This window comes from Nipponia nippon, unplaced genomic scaffold, assembly GCF_047370975.1.
Source record: "Nipponia nippon isolate SJK-2023a ecotype South Korea unplaced genomic scaffold, ASM4737097v1 scaffold_2, whole genome shotgun sequence".
NCBI classification, from domain to species: domain Eukaryota; kingdom Metazoa; phylum Chordata; class Aves; order Pelecaniformes; family Threskiornithidae; genus Nipponia; species Nipponia nippon.
Genome location: NW_028262336.1, coordinates 104,304,808 through 104,323,108, shown reverse-complemented (window position 1 = coordinate 104,323,108; position 18,301 = coordinate 104,304,808). Strand labels below are relative to the sequence as shown.

The 18,301-nt window shown below is 39.4% G+C and overlaps 1 protein-coding gene across 1 annotated transcript in view; it reads left to right on the top strand.

Annotated features, from left to right (window-relative positions):
- The window catches only part of LOC148055902 (uncharacterized), a 117,400-nt gene that overhangs the window by 73,035 nt on the left and 26,064 nt on the right, over window positions 1-18,301 (top strand). The window contains exon 3 of the transcript XR_015704881.1: window positions 3,653-3,735. The gene's annotated coding sequence lies outside the window, so the exon portion shown is untranslated. The remainder of the gene's footprint in view (window positions 1-3,652; window positions 3,736-18,301) is intronic.

The following is an 18,301-nucleotide window of genomic DNA, read 5'->3' as shown; positions in this document are numbered from 1 at the left end:
CAGATAACAGAACACTGAGTCAAATCTATCAGCCCAGTCATCTGTGCCACTAATCCATATCACAAGCAGAGTATGTGAACAAAGAAAAAACCAAAATCAGTCTTTACACTGAAATCTCCTATGACAGCAAGACTATTTAACAGTTGTTGGCAAGAACATTTCTGCGTGGGAAAAAGCACAGTAATATAGAGTTGTGGATCAGATAATTTGTTAATTACATATGTCAGTTCTACAATAGCAAGTATTTAAAAGAGTAATGATACCTCATCCATGTTTACAAATCTCTTTTACTGCTTATTTTGGCCCTGAAAGGTTTTGAAGTAATTCTTGTGCATGCAAAGCTATTAATTTTTATGCGGCTCTGCTTAGATTCTCCAGTTATAACTCATAGCTAATGTCACACTGTCTTGGTGGATAAGCATGAAACTCTCAGCTTTTGTGTTCTGGAATATTTAAATCTGTGCTCATTTTGGCTGACCTTGCCTATTTGACTTCTACATCATTAAATAGTCTCTAATCCCACTGCAAGACTGGCCAGTTCATATCAGAGCTGACTCTGACTTCATGATTGTTGGGTGTTACAGGGACAGAAAGCTGCTTTACAGAAGCTGTAAATTGACGTCTGTCTTCACCTGTCATGCTTTTTCTTTTACTAAATAATTGTTGTAGCACTGGTGACTATTCCCCCCAGAGAAAGAGCATGCTGATCAAGCTCTGCAGTTGCTCTCATTGGCGCTGCAGTCCCTGCAGCAGCTCTGCTGGCCACCCATGGGAGGTGGGGTCATTCATCAAATATGCAGGGATATGTGCCCAGTTTTTCCCCTCTTGGTCATTTGTTTCTTTTAGGTCTGAGGGAAGATAGGGATGTTAAGAGGGAAGGGTCTGCAATGGCAATGGCATAAAGTGCTTGGCAAATGGGACTGAGCAGTAGATGTTATTGTTTTTCACCCAACACAATTAAATTTTGGAACTTCTTGGCTCAGAGTATTTAGATGCACAAAGTACAGAAAGAAAAAAGAAAACAATGGGAGAGGAAATCTGTCAGGAAAGACTAATCATGATAATTTGGATTCAGTCTGTGATAGCAAGATGGTGACAGAGTACCTTGAGAAGCCTTGGTATTTGGGCTGTTTCTTCTATTGTGGATGAAGCACTGGGGCAGGGACACCTCCGAGGTACTGCAGTCATGGATGACTCATTCCAGGGTGGGGACACTAAAAATGAGTGGCAGGCAAGCCTGAAGGAGCAAAAAGCAGCAGAAATAAACCCACCAACTCAAAGAGAGGCAGAAAGGAGCCATGAGACAAGTGACCCCAACATCCTGTGCCACCTCTCACCTCCTTGGACCTACTTGGATGGACTGGGAAGGTGAAACTGGAAATGGGGGTTGAGAGGTGTCTGGCTTAAGCTGAGACTGGGGGAGGAGGAGGAAAGGTACTTACTTAAGTGTTTAACTGTTCTCTTTTTTTCTCAATACCAAATCAGTGATCAGAAGTTTGTGTTAAATGCCAGTAAAATAAATCAAATAAAAATTCTCTGAGTGGATACTTTTTTACCCACAATCAGAGCAGTGATGGCAGTCTTGAAGATGTGGCATGAGAGAAGGCAAAAAATGGGGGAACAAGTAGAAAAAGAGGTCAGTGTATCTACGGATTACATGTGTACAGTGGAAACAAAAAGAAGGGGAAATTAAGTTTCTTGTGTACTGGAAAAAAGTGAATTTCTTGGATATTTACATGTAATAAAACTACACAATTTGAAAAGACCTCTCCCAAATATTTTGTACTCATATAGTTTGTTGGATATTCTCCCTTATACATATATCGTCTCTTGCAGACTTTTCCTTCCCTAATATGGTTTTTTCATTCTATTTCTCACTCATAGCTTTTATTTCCATCTGAAATTGCCATCCTCAAATGGCATCTTGCCTTCACTCCAACGTTCTGGCATTCCAGGGAAAGTACCAGAAACATGTCTTCAATAAACAAACACGTAACAACAAACAAATGAGTACCTATTACAGATAATTCACAGCTGGAAGCAAAATCTGAGTTTTGAGAAACTTACGTGAAGCCCTGGAACTAGATCACATGAAGAAATGAAAGCCATTCACCTCTGGAAATAATGCTTTCACAAGTGGTTTATTCAGGGACAAATCTTGAGGGATGCTTGGTTAAGACCATTTCAAGCATCTGGAAGATGCCCAAGATCTGATTTCGGAAGTATACACACAGAAACTGCTCTAAAGTTCAAAATGCACAGATGGATTCCCATCTACCAAAACCAGCATCAGGCCATAGACTTTCTGTCTCTTGCTAACTTGACTTTCTGGGACACTTTAGATTTGGTTTTAAAAGAAAAAAATGTATGCATGTGTGTACGTGTGTGATGTGCATGTATCTATAAAAATATAAACAAACAAACACTCAGACATATGCAGACATGCATAAATACATATGCTGCCAAGAAGCAAAATACTGCTCTAATTAAATAGAAACTTTCATTTCCTGAAGGCCTGTCTTAGTCCAAATAACCTGGGACATATACACACACTGCACTTCCATTTTCTACCTGGGAGACAGACAATGTCCAGCACTGTTCCAGCATATTATTTCCTATTAATATGTCATCTGGAATGTGGTTGCAATATGGAGTGGCTACAGCAGAGACAAATAAAGTAAAGTAAGATTAATCTTATCAAAACAGCATGCTCTTCAAGAGTTGAACAAAAGCCTTGAATGAATAGGTGCTATCTAAAGTAGAACCGCACCTGATATTGCTTTGGAGCTTTACAGTAATCCTACACAGTGAGTAAATGTATCACATTAAATTGTGTGTGCCTCTGGTTAGGACTGAACCCGAGAAAGCTTCCCAAGGTAGTGCTACCAGATAGCTGGTTTTCCCCAGTTTCTTCTTTCTACCTGAAAATGTTATTACAAAAGAATTGGATGACACTATGAGTTTTTATGTTTTGGTTTTTGGTTCTTATTGTTCAGGTTTTTTTTGACATCTGGCAGTCCCACTATTTATATCGCACAGTACCTCTGACTGGGCTGCTGTGCATTTCTACAGTGCCTGTAGAGATCACAGCATAGGGTATTAGAGCAAGTCTGGGAAGGCTGATATGAGCTGTGTTTGTGTACACATAGTGAATCCGAAACACTCTGACAGCATCGGATTTACTGCATGTATTTCTCATCATTTTTTTCAGGATGTACAAGCAAGATCTAATATTTCATTCCTACACCGAAATGATTGCCCAAAGCAATGGATGTGAATTTCGGTCTTCATCTGTTGAAGTTGTTTTCATGGCTCTTTTTATATGTGTGTGCATGTAAGTTTACCTCATCCAGAGTCTGCTGCCACTACTAACACGAGCAGAGTTGATGTGGGCAGACTTTTACCTGCACTTACAGGTCTGTAAGCACAGTACTTAAGCCCTATCAAGAGTGCTCTTTGAGGAGAGAATTGCTGAGGAGCTGGTTGCATAGTCCATAAGAACATTGACCAGCATTAGGTCAGACGCTCTGTGATAAACCACATCAGGTACGCTGTTACGAAAAAGAATGTTTTTTTTTTTCTAGGGTGTTGACTGCTCAGAAAGGTATAAATTGTATCCTCTGACTTTACATCCTCAATGTATTTTTTTCAGTTTTAGGTGTTTGACTGATCCTATTCTACTGCTCCAGTTAAAACAAACTGCTTCTTGGGAAGAGGACTGACAACAGTTTCATGGTAAGTAAGGCACATTTTGGAATGAATATCACTTCTTTTTAAAGAGAGAATATAAGGAGTTCTTACTATTTAACTGGCATCAGTCCATACTAGAAATTCACAGACCGATTTTAATTTATTCCAGACTGTAAAAAAATGTTTCTATCATCTAAAGTAATGGACTCTCCATAGGAAAAATTACTCAAATCCTTACAACTTCTATGTGGAGTATTTTCAACATGAGGTAATTCCGGATCGTATTATGCTTAGGAAAATCCACTGTGCTGTTGTCCTGAACTTTCTGCCATGGGAGTCAACAGCTAAATTCAGTGGGTCTGTAAATCTTTACAGAACCCATAGTTTCATCTTGGAAAAAAACCCAACAACTAACCGTGAATGGAGACATTAGAACAGTACAAAATAAAAAGCTAAGACATGGTTGTTGAGTTATAGTCAATGTCTCAATGTCCAAGTGGAAACCAATAATGGGTGGTGTCCCTCAAGGGTCCATGCTGGGACCAATGTTATTTAATATCTTCATTAACAACATAGACAGTGGGATTGAGGGCACCCTCAGCAAGTTTGTAGATGACACCAAGATGAGTGGTGCAGTTGATTTGACAGAGGGAAGGGATGCCATCCAGAGGGACTTTGACAGGCTTGAGGAGTGGGCCCATGCGAATCTCAAGACGTTCAATAAGGCCAAGTAAAGGTCATGCACCTGGGTCAGAGCAATCCCCAGTATCAATACAGACTGGGGAATGAATGGATTAAGAACAGCTCTGTGGAGAAGGACTTCGGGATACTGGTGGATGAAAAATTGGACATAAGCTGGCAATGTGTGCTTGCAGCCCAGAAAGTCAACTGTATCCTGGGCTGCACAAAAAGAAGTGCAACCAGCAGGTTGAGGGAAGTGATTCTGCCCCTCTACTCAGCTCTGGTGAGACTCCACCTGGAGTACTGCTTCCAGCTTTGGAGTCCTCAGCACAGGAAAGACATGGACCTGTTGGAGTAGGTCCAGAGGAGGGCCACAAAGATAATCAGAGAGCTGGAACACCTCTCCTATAACGAAAGGCTGAGAGAGTTGGAGCTGGAAAAGAGAAGGCTCGGGGCAGAATGTATTGCAGCCTTTCAATATTTAAAGGGGGCTCATAAGAAAGATGGAGACAGACTTTTTGCAGGGCTTGTAGTGATGGGACAAGGGGCAATGGTTTTAAACTGAAAGAAGGTAGATTTAGATTGGACATAAGGAAGAGATTTTTTACAGTGAGGGTGGTGAAACACTGGAACAAGTTGCCCAGAGTAGTTGTGGATGCCCCATCCCTGGAAGTAGGAGATTAGGTTGGATGGGGCTTTGAGCAACCTGATCTAGTGAAAGATGTTCATGCTCATGACAAAGGTGTTGGACTAGATGAACTTTGAAGGTCCTTTCCAACCCAAAACTTTCTATGATTCTATAACTCTATGGTTGTGAGATCAGGGCCTGGTTACAAGAAAGCTAAAGAAGCCAAATATAAGCTAAATTTGTTAGCTAGAAACAGAGTTAAAAGGCACTTTGCACAGCTAGCTTTAGGCATGCATTCATGGCACAATGCAAGACCGGGAAGATACCTGAGATCAGTGTGGGCTAAGGCACCCTGCACAAAATGATCTAACCTTGAAGGTGGCTCTGCTCTGAGCAGGGTCTGGACCTGATGTCCTCCGGAGGTCCCTTCCCACCTGAATTAATCTATGATTCTGCAAACCTATGAAAATGCTTTGCTTCCCAACAGGTATAGGAAACAAAGTTCACAGCTAGTCAGGTATGCCTACAAGTAACTAAATTTTGCTATCTGGATCTAGTTTGTCTGTGGGTTAGAGGACAAAATCTCAAAATCTTTTCCTGACTTGTGCCTTCTTTGCATTGCACAGTGAGGAGCCCAGTGTGAGGCTGGGACTGACTGATGTACTTCCACTGAGTGGTTCAGTTGTAGCTGATCCAGGCCTTGGAGTCATCATGCACAAAGACACGCTGGCTCACACTGAAACAGATATTAATGCTGTTTAGCATGCCACACCTGCAGCCTTGCAGCACGTTCAGATCTGGCCACCTTTGAAGCAGTCCGTTAATATGTTGTTTGCAATAGATAATAAATCACTTCCAGATAGTAACATTGAAAGATATAATTAAAGGCTTAGTCCTAACTCTGTGTGTGCCTCAGGATTTACAGTGTAAACCTGACAAATTGATCCCTTATATCATTCCACTGCCACCAGGAGAGTTACATGTGCGACAATGTCCAGGTTTACATGGGGACACAATCTGTTTGTTGAGACAGGCAAGACGGTGGTCGGTCTCATTTCCTCAAAGGGAGAAAAGTATTTTGCCCCAATACCCTACTGAAAAAGATAAAAATATGTGCTACCTAAAAAGCACCCTGCTGCTGCCTTGATTCTCCATTGTGACAAGTGGGAGTGTCTGGGCTCAGTGAGCTGTATCTGTCACCTGTTCCTTGCAAAGGGGCTCTGCATCGGTCTTGGCAGGGGAAAATTTGTCTCTGAGCTGCTCCCCATGACACCAGCCTGCAGAGCCACCTTTGTCACCTAGCAGAAGGGGAACTCGAAGTCCTGGGATGACGAAACTCAGCTCAGATTGCCAGCATCTCAGTGTTAAACACACAGTCTTGGATTGATCAGCTTTTTCTCTGCCCTCTGGCTTTGCTTCCACTCTCACACAATTGACCAAGTGAAAGGGCACAAGGTTATTAGAGCAATGAAAACAGTTAATTTCTTGATTTAAAGAAAAATACAAAAAGAAGTACAGGAAGAGAAAAGTGAAACAACACAAACCAGTTTCAGGAAATACTAGGCTGTTGCTTGAGGCATATCTCAACTGTGAACAGAGAGAAAAGCAGAGACACTAGCATCCTCCTTTTGAGATGCTGCCTCAAATTGTTTAACTCCTCCCTTCTAGGGCTCCCCCAGCAGTGTCCCCTTACCAGACACATCTTTTGTTCTAGATCTTTTTGGTTTTTTGTTTCTTTTTTTAAAGAAAGACTTTTTTTAAAATGTTAAAAAATATGACTCATGCATCTAACAGCAACACTGCTTCTGATTCCCTCTCCTATGAGGAAAGGCTGAGAGAGCTGGAGTTGTTCAGCTTGGAGAAGAGAAGGTTCCAGGGAGACCTTATTGCAGCCTTTCAGTACTTAAAGGGTGCTTATAAGAAAGATGGGGACAGACTTTTTAGCAGGGCCTGTTGTGATAGCTACAAGGGGTAAAGGTTTTAAACTAAAAGAGGGTAGATTCAGACTAGATATAAGGAAATAATGGTTTTTATGATGAGGGTAGTGGAACACTGGAACAGGTTGCCCGGAGAGGTGGTAGATGCCCCATCCCTGGAAACATTCAAGGTCAGGCTAGACGGGGCTCTGAGCAACCTGATCTAGTTGAAGATGCCCTTGCTCATTGCAGGGGGGTTGGACTAGATGACCTTTAAAGGTCACTTCCAACCCAAACTATTCTATGATTCTGTGATTTTATGCAAAAAGTTCTGTAGTAATATTCACTCTCCTTTGCTCCCTGAAACAGCACAATCCAAATGCAGCAGTGGTGACACTTCTGCCTCCCAGGAGCTTCTCTAAGCTCATGGTCCCAGGTATTCCTAGTAAATACACTTCTGTGAGCTTCAGTGGTCTCTCTATTCATCACAACATCTTCAACACACGTTATAATATTTTATATACCATATATTATACGGGGTGTTTATTGTGCAACCTTGTCAAACACGCAGCCCCCAGGTTGCTTCTGACTCCCCACAGGTGACACAGTAGCAATGCAGGTGACTGTTTTGGCATTTGAAATGCTTTCACTAAATAACTTCTCTACTCTCCCTTTTTTGTTAGTTTTTCGTGCTCCAGTTATTATGGATAGGGAAGAACTGATAAATAGTAGAAATATCTCTTTTGTTAAGTGGAAAAAGAGAGGGGTCAGAAGTGGTAGCAAAGGCAAAACTGATCCCTGCATAGCCACTCAGTCTCATTCCTCCACAAATTTCTCCTTAAAAACCTTGGAGCTTTACCATCAGTTCTCTGCTCACCAAATTTTGTGGCAAAAGGCAGGCTCTCTCAAGCCAGGAATCTGTCATAAATAGAAGATGATTATTTTAACCTACCCTTCTCTGCTTCAGTATTTAGATTATAATCTCTCTACTGGCCAAATAAAGCACAGAGTTAATAATACAGGTTTTTATTTAGAGATCATTTAGTCCTTCAAGAAATTATAATTTTATTTGAAAAGCAGCTATCAGAGAGCAGTCAACAATGTCTTGAAACTCTTAAAAAAAGAATGTGCTGTCCACCATCTGACTCTGATTGAATTACCCAGAAAACAGTCATATCAAATAAAACCCTCAACTCCCAAATATTTGGAATTACTGGTGAAATTAGCCATCAGATTCTTAAATTAAAAGCTTCTATCTCTTTGAGAATACATTAATTTGAGATTCGCTGACAGACAAAGACAAATATAAACAAACAAACCATTTAATTGAATTATGCATTTGAAACAAAATAAACCATTTGATTGAATGATGCATTTGAAACAAAAAGGAAATATTAGATCATCTAGTTTCATTTTCTGTGTGAAATAGGTCAAACAACCGCATTCATTTCTCTTCTACTCTCCTAACGTGTTTGGCTAAAGCTTATCTTTCAAAAAACACACCTAATTTTGGTTTGAAGACACAAGAGATGGGTGATTTGTCATTTTCTTTGGTAATCTGTTCAGATGACTGACTGTCGACTTTGCTACAAATCTGTGTTGAATTTGAAGTTGTCTGGCCTCAACATGCAGCCATGGGTTATTGCTGTGCCTTTCTTTCCTCTGTAAAAGAAGTCTTCAGCACCCCATTATTTTTCTACTAAATAAAAATGTAAAAAAGATAAATCTTTCTTTTTACTGACCTATGAGCGGGCAGGTCACCTAACAAATGTTGTCTACGGGTTAGTCACCTAGTCTAAACTAGTCTTCAGCCTGCAGCTGAAGAACTGTAGCCCGTGGGAAGCAGGAGGTGATTCAGCCACAGATCTTCCACTCCTGCCCTTAGGATGAGAGGAATCACTGATAAAGGTCCTTTTTTGTTTCCTTTGACCTTTCAAAAGAGCCTAGTTGAGATGCCAGTGCAAACTTCTAGATGGCTAAAGCTAGGTCATATGAACACTGCTCTTCTTTATCTACACCGTTCCCCTGTTCCTAGTTCACAGATAGGAATTTACGGGGGGAACGAAAAAAGGGAGAGAGAGGTCTAATGTGGCTGCAGTGCATGCCCCTCAGATCATTGCTTGGTACAGAGCATGTTCTGTGTAACATGTGGGAGAATGTCTGTGATTCCCTCCACTTCACCCCTGTCCTATGTCCATCCCTGGTATTGTCTCTTTTGGGACTTCATCTAAGAACTGTAAAAAACATTTAACCATAAGAAAAGTATAGGTCTATTTAATGGGTTCCTCTAAACTGAAAGGCATTTTTTTATTAGATAACGGAGCAGTTAGGAGCTACAGCAATTTACCTCAAATTACCAGTATTCATCTCTCTAATATAAAAAGTAATTACTGTATTTTTGGGGATGTGAAGTGAATTCCTTCCTTTTTCAAGAGCTGGAGTTGTGTAGCCAGTGCAGCAATACTCTATTGCTATGTTTGAATTTTTTTTTTTCTAACTCTGATTTGGGAGATCTGTAAAAACGAAAACAATGTTTTCAGAGTATATTTACTTCCTTGGTCTTTAAAACAATATTTCTTATCACTCCTGAGCCTACAACACTGATTTTTTACACATTTCTATGGTTAAAATTCACCACTCTATTTTGGCAACTTTCTTGATAATTAGGCAATCAACAAATACTCTAAGAGCTGAAAGGCAGCTTGCAGACTGCACTGTGAATGACACATAAGTAGGTACCTGAAAAGCTTATTGGAACAGAGCTTACTGGGACACAGGTGGAACAGTCATGACGAAACAGGATGAAGTTCCTAGCCTGAGCTAACTTTGTTGTTGTTGTTTTAAGCAACAGTAATATTCTGTATCACAGATCCCAAAAAAGTATTGTCAGACATCCCCCTCTTCAGATGAGCTGAATCAAAATCTATACTCCACTGAGGAAACAAAGAATATTTTTTCTGTGATTAGCTAATAAGCCATAAAGGACCCACACTGTTTATTTCTCAAGTCTCACACCCACTATGTAAGAGTTTTTCATGTGCTCACCAAAACAAAGAAAACATCTGTCCTTGATGGGATACTCATGTGAGGTGATTGTTCAGCAATAAGGCAAAATATAAATATGGAGAGAACAGAGACACATGCTCATGACATCGAAAGCATACTTCCATGTCCTCTTCTTTTTTTTCTTTTATTAAAAAGGGAAAAGAAATGTCTTTTCTTTCTGCAGCAGTAGAACCTAGATATTGACCTAAGTATTTTTTTCCAGCATTAAATGAACAGTTCACAGACTTCATACCACAACGATTGCTTTAGAGCTGCTCCTGGATCTTTCATGTACCATGAATCCAGGACCAAGAAATCAGAATATGCTGTGCTTGTGCTGAATTAATTGATCACATCACTAATTCTAGTTATTGTTCAGCAGTACAGCAGCTTCACAGTTTCCATAGCTTTGTTCAGTGTTTTTCCTTGTGTGATGATGTAGTCTCCAGAAGTAGCCTTCAAAGAACTTCATGAACCACCCTGATTTGAACTTAGAGAATATTTAAATGTTTCATGAAATTGGAGGTTCACATTAATCTAAGCATGCTCTTTTCATTTATTTCACATTTGCTGCGCATACAGAACCTTGTTTCTTTTTTTTTCTTTCACAAGTAAATTATACTTTCTGTGCATTTTCTATTATTATTATTATTGGCTTCCATTGGTAAAGGACTTTATTCAATCTGCTTTTTATTTGGCATTTATGTAAACCTTTATGTTCTTGCCTGCTTGAGCTTTTCCTTAGTTCTTTCATGAGTTTGTTTGCTCATGCAAACACAAATCTTCAACTGCTGTCTGAAAAACTGACACACAGTGTCCAGAAACAACACTGAACATCCAGAGCAAAGCCTCCCTTGCAACTTGATATTTCAGAGTTTCTTCACAGAAGATCTTTTCCTCATTTCATTAAACTACAAATTTATTAACTATCTAAAAAGAAGGGTGTTTTCTTCTCTCTCACAAGATATATGTATATTCTCAAAGATTAAGATCATATGGTTTAATAAGAAACTACTGTTTTCCTATCCAGCCAATCTGAAAAGTCAGACGACTTTGCAGGTTTACGTGGTGATTGTTCACCCACAAAGTCTAAGACTGAGTGTTTCCTGGAGACTCTGACACTACCTTATTTTATTGGATCAATTATATAAAGATGTTAAGAGAAATTGAATTAAACCAGAATTTACCTGACTATTTCCTTAGGTCTTAAAATTAAACTAGAGACTTTTGATTTTTTACTGTGTTGAGAGTTAAAGAGCTAAGAAATAGGCTCCTATCTTGTCTTGTCCTGTCCTTGCCCTTGCTCTCACCTTCAATTTCTGAGCCATATTAATGATACATGGCGTGGTACAGTATGTGATGTTAGCAAATTTATTATATTTAGATTTCTTTTATAGCTGCGAAATGCTTGTAGTGTTTCTGCCACATCTAAAAAGCAGGTGCGTTAGTGATATAGTTACTCTGTACCTGGAAATAATTTTAGGCAAAATGTTGTTAAGTGTAGGGGTGAGGGCTTCTCTATGACTCACATGAACTAGGGGCTAATATCTATAAAAAATACGAAGATACTATTTTACTTAAAATTCAAACAACTACATAAAGGTATATACTTTCAGTATTCCTCATTTTTTCCATCAATAAGTACTCTGACTCAAAAAAAACCAAGCAAAATTGATAGAAAGAACACTGCAGGCAAGGAAAAGCCTGTGCAGCATGGAAAGGTGAAAAATGTCGTTATAAGTGGAAAAGCCTGATGCAAATATTTATGCTTATTTCCAGGCATCCATGGCTTTAGTCTGTTTCCAACTTCTACGTTAAGAGTAAAATGAAATGCATACAACATGCTTCAGGCTATAAGACTTGAGAAAAATGCATACAGTGTGCTCTAAGTATGCACACAATATGCTATAAGACCTGAGAAAAATTACAAAACTTATAGTTTGAATATTTGAACCAACTTAAATATTTAATGGGATTTTAGGTTAGGTGCTTTCTGCTGCCTTTATCCCTAGCTTGGGTCAGAAAGAGTTTGGTCTCGTGGAGGTGAGGAACGGTATGTCATGGTCAATTCAAGCACAAAAGAGGGCAAATTCCAGCTAAGCCTATCTTGATTTTGGGCAATTGAGTGGGATTGATTCTAGAAATCAGGAGATACAGGAGTCTTTCATTATCTCAAGTGTGACCTTTAAATAAAGCTGTTTAATAATTAAATAATTGTTTTTCTTCTTTCACAGTTTGTCCTTTTGGACTTTATTCCTTTTGGATTTATACCAGCAACTTAACCCCTGTCTTCCACAACAGTCAATGCTGCTTGTTCTGTCTCCCCATTTCAGTTCTTAGAATTGCACAACTTTGCAGAAATAAATTTGCATGGGGGCTGGGAATGGGACAAAGATCTCTCACACATAAGGCAATGGCCTTAACTGTTTAATCTCTTGACAGATTCTTCCTTTCTTTTTCTGTTTGCTTGCCTTTTTTTTTCTGCCTGTGAAAAGCTTCAAAAACTGTTAAGTTTGTCTAGGAACATTTCTCTAAGCTCATAAAGTTTTGTAAATTGGGAAAACACTTTCTAGGCAAATCCATTAGGAGTGCCTAGGCATTCTGTGGTACAAATTAAAAATGTTCTTCAGCAATAGTTCAATTGAAGGTGTTGCTAACTCTAATTTGTAGCAACAGACCTAAACTTTTTTGGTCAGGAAGTACAAGCTGTTTCAGATGACACTATATGTTGAAGCTGGGAAACCTCTGGGAGTCCTGGAAGTTAAGCTGTATAACTGAAACTCCCACTCACTGAAACTGCAACGCTGTATGTGCGTTCACACTGGCTAACCCTGTACCTGTCTTCTCACTTAGTGTTGCCAGATGTCCCGGTAAAGTTGTAAGTCCCAGTTTTAGTTCTCTGTCCCTGTGAACATGCTGAGTTTTACTGCCCATGTCCTAGCAGCATGGCTACAAACTGGCTGCAAACCAGTCTTTACAATTGCTGCCCTCACTGGGCAAAGCTAATTACTAAGGGGGTAAAGGAGGCTGTGAGTTGTTTAAATCTAGGTGTGAAGAATCCCCTTGCTCAAGCAATGAGAGGTGAATATCATCCCTGATATTGATACCATGTTTGACAAAATCTTTAGCTGTGGAAAATTGCAAGGGACTGAGGGCAGGATTTGGTTCACCCTAAAGTAGATACTGATGGCTTGAATCAGTGGACTAAACATCCAATCTCTAAAACCAGATGTGGTCAAGGATCATTTTCTTTGGACAGAGCCAACACTGAGAACTCTAATTAATATTAACGCATGATGCTAATGCATAATCTGCAGATACACAAATCTTTCCTAAATGAATAAACAATTTAAAAGTTCAGCTGCGAAGAAGCTAGGACACAAGTAACCACAACTGAGATTTGCGGTCATATGCCTTACAGGGCTACTGGAGCTGCTGGGATTTAGTCACAAGACAAATATGAGACTCTACAGAAAACAGACAAAATAAAATGGACATATGACTCAGGAGAGTGGGAGCCACCCAATTCTATGAGGTCACTAGTCAAAAGAATATTGCCTTCTAGGACTCCACTGTGCAGGGTGGACTCCACTGTGCAGGGCAGGCTCCAGGACAAGATTAGAGTTAATTGAACTTTGTAAATGAAAGACTTTTCTTACTGTCTGCCCCCTTCCTCTGACGGGAGTATTTTTTTCTGTGAAAAGGGAAAGGTCCTGTATCAGTCTTTCTATGAAAGGTGAAAAACCTATATTTTTGTTCAGTTCCAACTTCAATTGGTCTATTGCTATCAAGATTCATTCAAAACTTCCTTTATCAAAATGTTTCATCTGTATGTGGAAAGGTAGTAACTGACTAGCCATTCAGAAGAGATGAATCGATACAGAACAAATCAAACCCTAATACATCTTTTTCTCTATTTAGGCCATCCTGGGAAAGTGTTATGTCTCTCTGTTATTGTACCACAAGCGAGTCTCAGATTTTGTGCTGTAACATCATTTAAATTAAACCGTTTAACAGACATTCCTCCGGCAGCTGTCACTAAAACATTTAAATATTTGATTGCATTTTCACATTAGCAGTTCATTATATGTAGCCTGGCATTTAGGGAAATGATTCTTTTCTTTTATATTCATGCCATACAGGCTTCTGAGTTAGCACATTTTGACTTTGAAAGCAAAATTAATGGCTTTGACCAATGAAATTATTTTTCAAACCTCATGTTATGACTACTCAGACTTTTTTGGCAACATCTGTGCTTGCTAGTAATTAGCATTGCGGTTGTCAAAGTAAAGTTCATTGTTGAAAATATTTTATAAAATCTCAGACTCATTAATGGCTTCATTTGTTTTATTGCTTGCATAGCTATTGAAAAACAGAGGACTTAGCCTCTTATCTCAAAATACGTCCCCTTTCTTTTTCACTCATCTCTTGGTGGATACAAGAAGTACAAAGCAGTCCTGCAAGAAGCACTCCTCCACACTGAGGGAATCAGGAAGTGGAAGAAATCTGGGACTGAATGGAAGGATTAGACCTCAGTTTGCAAATCCTTTTCTTAGCCTTTGTGACTTGACTGTGTACCACGGCCCCCATATAACAGTAAGGATTCATTCTCTTCTACTTGCTTCACATCTGTCATGAGGATAGGAGGGAAGAGAAGATGCCAGCTACTATCCCATAGTTTCTCCCCTGGACCTTATTCATGAGTTGTGAGTACAGCTCACCAAGTTCGAGGCTCTGCTTATATAGGTAACAACTTCTGATGTAAGGCTTTGCAAGGTCAGGCCCAGCTGGGTCTTTTGGTTAAACTCAAATGATCTGCTAGTATACTTTGGGGCATCTGTAGAAATTATAAGAATTTATTAAACATATATCTATTTTTAAAAGACTTAAGCAGAAATGGAAAACATCTTTAGGTCATCTAGTGCCTGTCTTTGCCAAAGGGGAATTGTTCCCTCGAGTACATTTTCTAGGATTTGGAATAGATTTCCAGGGTTTCCTCCTGATATCCTCTTTTGAAAGGTAACCCAGGATTGTAGCCATATATGTCAGACTGTAAACTAAAGCTGGATGTTTCCAAGCTATTCAGACTGCTGATCCTTCTGGAAATTTTGTTCCATTTTGGACTGTATTTCTGTGGTAGCTGGAAGAGAGAAATGTTCATTATTATATTTTGAAAATGATCATGTGTCTTAAATAAAAAAAGGAAACCCTCTACTTTAGCAGTATTTGTTAATGCTGTGAAATGAATGCTGTCTTGTATTGTGTCACCTTTCAGCAACCTTTCTGATCTGGGCTGAAAAAAGTATATCTGAAGCAGAACAGTGGATCAAAGAAGCGTTGGTCTTCAATGTAGACCTCTTTCACTTGCTCATCTCCTCTCTTTTCTGCCAATCCTAAAAGAACTGAAGTGAGAAGAGTCATCCAAGTAGAATTCTAATTGAAAAACTGATTTTTATTTTGTTTTGTTTTATTTTTTAACTGAATTTATATTTCTTTAAATTTCTTTTCACTTAAACCAGAGTTAAATGTGCTGTTGACTTGCATTGGACTTTTTTAATGAAAAGCATCAATGGTAGAGTAAAATGTCAATTCAATGTGATATAAAATATTTCATTTTGATACATCCCTTTGACTGTAGTATCTTTGGTCATTTACAGTGACTCAACTAAAGCAAGTGTTAACCCCAGAAGTGTTCACCCTTGAGGGAGTGAAGTCGTAGTCATGAAGTTATAGAGAGGCTGAAATAAATGAATTAAAACACTGTCATAACCTCCAGTTGTGGTGCTGCTATAGGATTACTTACAGAAAGTTATTGTCTTGAGAAACGGCTGCAGGGAAAACTGCACTCTATGACAAGAGTGAGGTCCAGTTGTGCAAAGGTCATAGCTCTGCCCCAGCAAACATTCTGCTGATGTTAATCATGTTGAACTAATTGATAAAATAGGAATAAAGGCTGAAGAAGGGTCCAGGATGTCAGGATATAAGATGAAAAACTGGGTTAACCTAAGTAATTGGGAACACAGGCTTCTCTACTTGCAAAATGGGCAGCCTTCTGCTCCTCCTCTCTTCTCTTAGCAATATTTTTCTTTCAAACTCAGCTTGCTTTCTTCTTTTCCTTGAATATTTTTTTATGTTTGGAAGCTTGGCTGCCTCTACTAATTTATAGAGGATTTATCTAAACATAAAGGAATGCTTAATCTTCTTTGGGAGTATCTGTATGTTCTTCTGGAAACAAAGCTTTCTTTGTACTTTCATTCTTATTATGTATTGAAACTTTTCATTATTTCTATTTTACCCATTTAAAAATAATCTCTTACCTTCTAAAGATGAGTTTCTAGTTTATTCCTTAGTAAGATTTAACAACAGCTATCCTTATTATCCACTTATTCAGTCTGTGTCTCACCAATTTGTCTATAAAGATACCATGGACTGCATCAAAGACCATGCTAAAGTCAAGATATATAACCTCCACTGTTGTCCCCTTATCCATGGAGCTAGTCATTGAATCATAGAAGGCAATTAGGTTGGTCAGACATGATTTGTTACCTGTTCCCAGTCACCTTCTCGTTCTTGTGCCTGAAAATGGCTTTGAGGAGGATTTGCCCCATAATCTTCCCAGGAGCCTGAGATCCCTGTAGTTTCCTGGATCCTCCTCCCATTCTTGAAGACAAGTGTGATATTTTCCTTTTTTCCAGTCATCAGAAAACTCCCCTGGTCACCATGACATTTCAGAGATGATAGAGTGAGGCCTTGTAGTGACATTAGCCAGCTGCTGCAGCATCCTCGAGTGCATCCTGTCTGGTCCCACAGACTTCTACATGTCTGAGTGGTGTAAGCACTCCTTAACTGTGCCTTCCTCTCCTGTGGGTACTGCTTCATTCTCACAGACTCTGCTAGTAGGTTTGGGGAACTGGGATGACAGAGAGCAAGTCTTACCAGTGAAAACAGGCTTTTTTCAATGTCTTTTGTCACTAGACCTTGTTACCCAATGACCAGATTTCCCTACAGAAGCCCTTCTTTGCCCTTCACATCCCTCTCTAGTTTTAACTCCAGCTGAGTTTTGACTTCCATAATTCCATCCTTGCACACTTGGGCAATGCTTCTATATTTCTTCTGGGTATGACCACCTTCTGTGGTCTTCCCTTTTGTGTGTGAGCTCAGTCAGGAGTTGCCCATTCATTCAGGCTGGACTTGTGCCACGCTTGCTCAAGTATCTGCACTTTGGAATATCCACTCAGCTGGTAGCTGTCCTCTCTTTCTTGCAGGGAGACAAATATCAACTGGTCTGGCCCATCTTTGATTACATTAGTTTTTTAACTTTGTGGGTTATGCAAACACAGCTTTCAGAAGAGGAAACCGTTTTTTAAATGACAAAGTTGTGAAACTTTGGACATGTTCAAGGCATCTAAAGACAAAAGCAAAATGGACTTCAGACAACTGGAATGAAGTAGCAATTAAAAAAAAAAAAGTTCCCCCTTTGAAGTAGAAGCTTTAGAGCAAACAATCCTCTATGGTTGTTGCATTATCTCTTGTCTAGAAATAAGTCTGCGTCAGAAAGTTCAGTGTAGTGCAGACTGTGAATCCAGCTTCAGCTGTTCTAAAAGTAAAAGTCATTTGCAAATATTAGATCAGTGTTTGTACTGACTGCATTTGTGGATGTTAAGATGGTTGGCACTGATCGGTGTATTGTAATTAACATTCTGTATGTGATCCCTGTAAGTGCACAAAATGAAACCACCACATAAAATATGTCTGTTTCAGTTGATTCTTCAACAATCCTTAGCTCAGATCGAGAAGTAATAGAAATGAAAGATTCAAAAGACTCAGAATTCAGTCATGCTGTATCTATTTCCTTGGCAATACAAGTTTGCCTGCCAGAGTTCTTGCTAGTGTCTACTTCAATTCCACGTATAAAACAAGTTAAATATAGAACCAATGCTAAGAAATCAAAAGACATTTTTCTAAATATTATCTGATGACACTTAATCTGGAACTTTTAAAAACCTACAGTCATGAAGAGAAAGAAAATCATAGAATCACAGAGTCATAGAACTGTTTAGGTTGGAAAAGACCTTTAAGATCATCGAGTCTAACCATTAACCTAGCACTGCCAAGTCCACCACTAAACCATGTCCTCAAGCACCACGTCTACCCGTTCTTTAAATACCTCCAGGGATGGAAACTCAACTCCTTCCCTGTGCAGCCTGTTCCAAGGCCCGAGTACCCTTTCAGTGAAGAACTTTTTCCTAATATCCAACCTAAACTTCCCCTGGTGCAACTTGAGGCCATTTCCTCTCGTCCTATTGCTTGCTACTTGGGAGAAGAGACCGACCCCCACCTC